The following is an 8,192-nucleotide window of genomic DNA, read 5'->3' as shown; positions in this document are numbered from 1 at the left end:
GGTCGAACTCTTGGTTGTAAGGCATGAGGACGATGTCATGTTCTAACTTTGTCTACTCCATCTTTGTATCCATCTACTGAAGTATTTATTCAATCTCTTGAGCGAAGTCTTGCTCCTGCAACTGCTCACCCTGTCTGCTTTGTGTCGGCTGCTCGGATGAGTCTACCACCTGTATGGGTGCAGTTTCATCAATCTATGCATGATGTGCCTCTTGCTGTGTCTGTCCTTGTTTCACTTCCTTCTCCTATCTACACAACTCTTATTCTTTCTAGAGTTATTGTTAAGCTCTTGCAACTCCTTCACTATTTCCTCCATCCTCTGTTTATCTCTCTACCTTTGCACATTCCTTTTGTCGCGTTGTCACCTCTTCGCCTCTATCTCCAAAGCTAATTTATCCACAAGTGGGTCTGCTTTGAACTTGCAGCTTTGTTCTACCTCTACGTTTTTAACAATATTTCTTTTGCCTTTGTCACACAGAAGTATGTTACCCTCTACTGCTGCTGATGCTGGTGCTCTCCTATATGTTGCTTTGCTAACCATTCCACAACTATGCCAACCGATTCATTAGGCCTGGAGAAGCTGTGGCAATATCTCCATGGGTCTTCCTCAGCCCAATGACATGCCCCGTGGATCCAAGGGAATTTCACTCTCACACAGTGATCCTTTACAAGGCAATGCAAGTTGTACAAATTGAAGCTTCTGGTGCAGAAAGTAAATCTTTTTAACTCTTATGTCTCATCATCATCATGCCTGCGATTCCATATCTCGTACAACCTGATCCGCAATGGAAGAGTGGGAAAGTGTTCACAGAAATCAAGCAGACAACACTCACACAAGCCAAAACACAAAAAGTGACATAAATGTTGCACAAGACATGTAAAACGGACTTACTCGAAAATAGTTGAGCTGAATGTGCCGACGACTCCTAGATGTGTTGTGGGATTTCAAATCTCCAAGATCGATGTGAAAAATTAGCTTTGAAGCGTTGAATGAATAAGTTTGAGGCTTATGATGTGCATGCCACAAATCTAGGAAAAAGTGACACTTGGAGGGAAGTTTCTAAAAACGATCTTTGCATGTAGTCTCCAGCTACTAAAAATATATCCCTAAAATGTAGGGATGTTTTTTGCATGTTGCTTTTTTCTATTTCAAGAAAAACAACTTATGCATGTAAATCAAGTTTGATGGGTCTCGGAGGGAACCGGTCAACCTGAAGGCACATGCAACAACCTGTAAGACTGGGAGAGGGATTTTCACAATTTCTGGGGTCAGCAAGTGACTGCTGCCCAAAACTACAAAATTTCTGGGCTGAACTGCAATGCCTGGCCAGATTGTGTAGTTTTCTCTTGGAAACTTGTCTAACAGTTCTGTGCAATTTTGGAGCCCAGCAGGCTGCCCAACAGATTTGTGCAATTTTTGGAGGGGAGGTTGGTTCGCCTCTAGAATTACGTAATTTTATGAGGGGGTTGCTCAGCCAATAATTAGCTTAAGTCTGGAATCGTAGCCTGTGAAGGGAGTGAAGAAAACTAACATGCATAGGATGGAAAGCCACTTAAAATCAGCTTAAACCTATGTCCTTGATAGTGCAAGACATGCTGCTAAGGATGGTTGGTAGGGAGGCTCCAAAACGAAGCTAAGACAAAATTTTGGAGGGTGGTTGTAGCCGCTACAATAGGAATTTGGTGCAACTTCTGAGGGGATACAAATAGAAGCATACAAAGAGCTGGGATGAAAATATGGTATTATAAAACATTTTTACAATAGAGCAATCCACACTTCTACAGGAAAGTCCCCATTTGAGGTTTGTTTTGGATAATTTCCACCTTCACCTTTGGATATGGCATATGGGGAACAAGGTGGAGTGAGGGAAGATCTTACAGGAGATGGTTTGAGGGATGAAAAATTTATAGAGAAGATCAAGCATATCCATATACAGGTACAAGACACACTTCAAAAGTTGCAGGAGAAGTATAAGGCCAGGCATGATCAACACAACATAGAGAAATATTTCAAGGTTGGAGGTAGAGTATGGCTACAATTGAACAAGGAGAGGCTGTAGGGGTCTGGTAAGAAAATAAAGGCTCTGAGGTATGGTCCATTTGAGATACTGGAAAATGTGGGTGATAATGCCTATTGACTCAGTTTACCACCGTATATCCACATTTACTTAGTTGTGAATGTACATAATTTGAAACTCTATGAGCCTTCCATGCTAAATCAGGAAGAGGAAGAAGTCCTACCTTCTGTGGAGGATTTGGCACCAAACGCTTAAGCAGAGTTGACATAAGATAAAATTTTGTAGAAGAGATCTAGAATTACAAGATAGGGGAAACATGACCTTTGGCAGATTGAGTTGAAGGGATAACTTTTGGGTAAAGATAAATGGTACACTAGAGAGAAGGTGGAGGAAAAAATTCCTCACCTCATTTAGTAAAAATTTTTTGGGACCAAAATCCTCCTAAAATGGGGAGGTATGACCTAGGTTGGATCATTATATTATTCTTCATTCATCTTGATGCATTTGGAGTGGAAAAAGTGGATGAATCAACTCATGGGAACATTTTTACTAGCGGGACCCAGTTTGGAAAAACAGGGTCTGAAACCTTCTAGGAGTATCTCGAGACATCAAACGCCATTTTTTGTGGGTAAAAAATTTCCTCTTTAGTGTCACACATTTTCATGTTTTTCTACACACATAGATCCTTCCAACAGTGCAAGAAGCACACCAATCAGGGTATGTATGCAAAAGTCATGCCACTCAAAAGTTGACCTTCCTGTTTTTACACCTATAATTTAGGAGGATGCCACACCAGCCCCCATTATTCATGGAAAAGGGGCTGGACACATGCTTTTGATGTAAAAGAATATAGGAGAGTCTATATTGTAACTCTATCTACGAGTTGATGTAGTCAAACTTAACCACTAGTAGGCTATCGGGTTGTGTTATAACCAAACCACTAGGAAGAAGAGGCATTCCATTCTTTCCAGAGAATTTTGTTCCATAGTTGAGCGAAGATAGCCAGGAGATATAGGAGGTAGAGCACACAAAGAGGATCTGTGCACTGTAGCATCCCATGAGAAATATACATTACTTCCTTGTACCTGCAACCTTATTTTCCAGAAAGCGAAAGAGCGCGAAGCGACCTCACCTTCCGACTGGGTTTTCTCCTGAAAGGGTTTTCGAGAGCATATCTTGTGTCTTATGTGTGTGTGTGAGAGATTATTTTGTCGTTCTCTATTTTTCTGCATAATTTTCATTCGAATGCATGCACTAATTACAGTTAAATTTACAAATCTAGAAGTTTAATATAACTGTAATAGTATAAAAATTTAGAGTTTTAATATATTATTATAAGAACTATTGTGAATAATTGTCCAATGAAATATCCACGACATTTTACATATCAAAATCAACTTTAATAATTTATAATATATTTACATGTTGATTTAGAATAAATATTCACATCTACTCAACAATGCCATTTTTTAATCATGATTTAAAATCCAATAGAACATCAATTATATTTTTTGTCATCCATCCCGATGTATTTGGAGTGGAAAAAGTGGAGGAATTAGCTCACAGGACCATTTTTACCGGTGGGACCCAAATTGGTGAAATGGGGTCTGAAACCTTCCAGGAGCATTTTGAGGCATCAAGCGACATTTTTTGGGGGTAAAAATTTGTTAATTAATTGCGACATCTTCTCATGCTATTCTACACACAAAAAACTTTCCAAAGGCGCACAATCGTGTCAATCGGAGTCCGTATGAAAAAAGTTATGCCACTTAGAAGTTGACCTTCTTGTTTTCACACATATAGTTCGGGAGGATGTTGCGTCAACCCCTATTATTCATGGAAAAGGGGCTAGCCACGTGTTTTTGATGTAGAAGGCTCTAGAAGAGTCTATTTGGAAACTCTAGTTAAGAGTTGATGTAGTCAAACTTAACCACTAGTAGGCTATCGTGCTATGTTATAACTGGGCCACTAGGAGGAAGGAGCATTCCATTCTTTCGAGAGAATTTGTTCCATAGACAAGCAAAGATAGACAGGAGAGATAGGAGGTAGAGCACACAGAGAGGATTTTTGCACTGTAGCAGCCCATGGGCCACAAACATTACTTCTTTGTATCTACAACCATATTTCTAGAAAGAGAAAGAGAGCAAAGCAACCTCACCTTCATGTTGGGTTTTCCCCAGAAAGGGTTTCCGAGAGAGCATATCTTGTGTCTTATATGTGTGTGAGATTATTTTGTCCTTCTCTTCTTTTCTGCATAATTTACTTTTACATGCATGCACTAATTACATTAAGATCTACATATATAGAAATCAAGGAAAAATTTAAGGATGTAAAATTTTCTTGAAGTTTAAAAACATTGGCGAATCTCACTAATCCCTAATATGAAAACTATAAAATGTTTATTGATATATTTGTAAAATTATTCAAATTTATAATGATTTTATATATAGTCTCTATATAATGTTGGCAATTTTTAAGGTAAAATAATTTTATTTTCTAAAATTTGGGTGAATCATCTTTTATAAAAATTGGAAATTGGCGAATCTTTTTGTGGAAAAATCATGGAAAATTAGCCCACTGGGTGAACATTAGCCCCTAAAATTTTCCATGCTAGAAATTAAATAAAATTGTAATAGTGTAGAATTTCATATTTTTAATATAATATTATCAGATATGTTGTGACGAACTGTTTAGTGGAATATCCACGACAGTTTATGGATCATTTGGTATCAAAGCAAGTTTCTTTGGGTATTTGGTGGAGATTGCAGGGATCTAGATCGACAAGGCCGAAAATCGTAAAACCCTAATCATGGCCGACGAATCTGTAAACGAACCTCGTGATCCTGTAGAGATGAGGTTTTCATGGTTCAAAGAACAAGTTGCGGATATAAACCGCAATGTAAACCTCCTCATGACAACCCTAAGCAATAAGCTGGGGATATTTGGAGAAGAAGGGGGTTCGAATGCAGAGGATAAATTAGAAGGGGGATCAGGAGATCGGGAATATGTAGACAACCACCCAAAGAAAGAACCCGGAAAAGATCAACCCAGTTCGAGTGTCATGAACTAATCCCTGTTTAAAGTGGAAGCAAAAGTTGATATCAAGCCATACCATGATGAGATCGACACTTTGAATATGAACCATTGGTTGCAGCAACTGGAAGTTTATTTCAGGGTCCATCAAATTGAGGAAGGGCAGAAGATCTCATTTGCGCGATTGAAATTAGAGGGCCAGTCACTGACTTGGTGGGAAAGCCACATAGAAATCCTAAGGTTTGAGGGAGAACCTCCACTGACTAAGTGGGAGGATTTCAAAACCCTCATTATGTCATGGTTTTATCCCATTGGGTACATGGAAGATCATTCGATCCGGTGGCATTACTTCAGGCAAAAGTCGGGCCAAAGCGTGCAGGAGTACACCACAGAATTCAAAAAGATGGCTATTATGTTGGGTATCTCTCCAAAGAACCCAGATGTACTCCTCAAGTATTTGGGGGGTTCGCATCACCATTTGTGTGAGCAAGTGATCATGTTCAAGCCCAAAATGGTGGATGAGGCTTGTTACAGGCACAGTACCTCGAGAACATAGGCCTGAAAAGAGCGCAATCAAGTGGATCAAATAAGAAGGAGCAACATGAAACTTCTAAGGATGGGAAGAAGAAGAAAAAATGGAGAAAAGATAAAAAAACGACAACCACAACAAACTAGTGCAAAGATCCTAGCAACCACTCCAACATTGACGGCCATACAGAGGAGAAGCGTTGGAAGTTGCATCGAGAGCTAAACCCGAAGAATAAGAAGAAGAATCTCATGGCCACTGATTCAAGCAACCAAGTTGAAAGCATCTCGGACTTGGATTAGAAGATTGTCTGCATGTCAGTGCAGAAGGAGGTGAATCTGAGTAGCTTTCAACAACAGGAAGAGAAAGAAATGACCAAACTCTTCCATGTAAATATACAGGTCAAGAAGACGAAGATTGATGCTCTCTTTGACTCAAGATAGCAAGAAAATATCATTGCAACAGATCTGGTCAAGAAGTTGGAGCTGGAAGTTCGTGATCATCCAAACCCATATCCATTGGGATGGGTACATAAGGATGCAAAGCTGAAGGTAACAAAATAGTGCAAAATTAAATTTGTTATCAGTGCTCATTTTATTGATGAAGTAGATCTGATGTGGTTCCCCTTGATGTATGTGGAGTCATGCTTGGGAGTCCATACATGTATATTTGTGATGCAATATTCACGAGGAAATCTAACCAGTACCAGCTCATCAAGTATGGAATATAATTCATGATCAACGCACACAAAGACAAGTCGAAAATTTCATTGGTAAGTGCCAACCAAGCCAAGAAATTGACCAGTTCTAGCAATAAGTATGTTTTATTGTTTTTAAGAGAAAATAAGTCTGTAGAGGAGTCAATAAGAGGCAAGGCATCCCTAGAGGGGTGTAATAAGAAACAAAAACAACAATTGGAGGAGTTGTTACAGGCATACAAGGATGTGTTCCGAGAGCCTAAAGGGCTACCCCCTAAGAGAAAAGTGGAGCACAAGATATAACTATTGCTAGACTCCCCATTGCCAAATATTGGGCTGTACAGGCAGTCTATTATAGAAGCAAGTGAGGTGAAGAAACAATTGCAACAACTACTGGAACAAGGTGTCATTCGATCGAGTACATCACCATGTGGGTCACCCATCATCATTGTGCCGAAGAAGGATGAGACTTGGCGGATGTGTATAGATTACAGGGGATTGAATAAAATCACGCTCAAGAATAGATACCCCTTACCCAGGATAGACGATCTACTAGATCAGTTGCAACAAGCAAATTATTTCACCAAGTTGGACTTGATGTCTGGATATCACCAGGTTCGAGTCAAAGAAGAAGATACATGGAAGACCGCCTTCAAAACCAAGCAAGGCTTGTATGAGTGGTTAGTTATGCCATTTGGCCTATGTAATGCACTAGCTACATTTATGAGATTAATGAATGATGTAGTGTGCTCTTTTATAGATTCATTTGTTATAGTCTATTTGGATGATATACTGGTATATAGTGCTACTTGGGAGGAGAATATTTCACATTTGATGCAGGTGTTGGAAACATTGATGAAGCACCAGCTACTAGCAAATCTCAAGAAGTGTGAGTTTGCACAACAATATTTGGTGTATTTAGGATATGTGGTTGGTGGAGGAGAATTGAGGATAGATCCTTCCAAGATGGAGGCCATCATGAAATTGCGGGTGCCTACTAATGTTACTGAGGTTAGGAGTTTCATTGGAGCAGCACAATACCTGAGGAAATTCATAGCCTCATTTTCAACGACAACAATAACGCTCCACTCCATAATAGCAAGAGTTTCTAGTGGGGAAAAAGTCGACAAAAGGATTTCGACGATTTAAAGAAGAAGCTCAATGAAACACTAGTTCTGGAATTACCAAAATTACAATGGCCCTTTGAAGTGGAGACAGATGTGAGTGGGTATGCTATGGGAGCTGTCTCGATGCAGGGGGGAAGGCCTGTATGTTACCATTCTGAAGCATTTCATGGGGCATTTCTTAACTACCCTACCTACGGTAAAGATATCTATGTCATGGAGCAAGCTGTGAAGAAGTGGAAGCACTATCTGATGGGAAATGAGATAATAATCCAGACATATCACCAACCGTTATAGTACTTGCAGGCCAAAAATAAGCTACAACAGACCAGGCATTACAAGTGGATGGGGTTTTTACAACAGTTTCATTTGGTGATCAAATATAAGAAGGGCAACACAAACAAGTTGGCCGATATGCTTTCAAGGCCACCCACATCAAAGATTATAGCTTTGGGGACTCTTATGCACATGGATCCATTCACCCATGATGCATACAAAGAGACATATTCAGAAGTTGAGGACTTCAAGGAGGTGTATCAGCAGTTACAGAGTCAGAGTCATGTGCATGATGGCAACAACACCGTTGAATACCATCTCTAGGATGGGTTACTCTACAGGCTGTATAAGCTATGTATTCCTAAAGGTGAGCATTTGCAGCTGATTAGAGAGGCTCACACCTCTAAGGTTGCAGGGCACTTTGGTGTAGGGAACACTGTGGATAACTTGCATATGTATGTGTATTGGCCCAAGATGCAATAGCAAGTAGCTAGGTTCATAAGAGGAAGCATGCTTTGC

This window comes from Pinus tabuliformis, chromosome X (genome assembly GCF_031772625.1).
Source record: "Pinus tabuliformis cultivar Carrire ecotype Pingquan chromosome X, CPIR1, whole genome shotgun sequence".
Lineage (NCBI taxonomy): Eukaryota > Viridiplantae > Streptophyta > Pinopsida > Pinales > Pinaceae > Pinus > Pinus tabuliformis.
Note: the sequence above shows the minus strand (reverse complement) of the source record.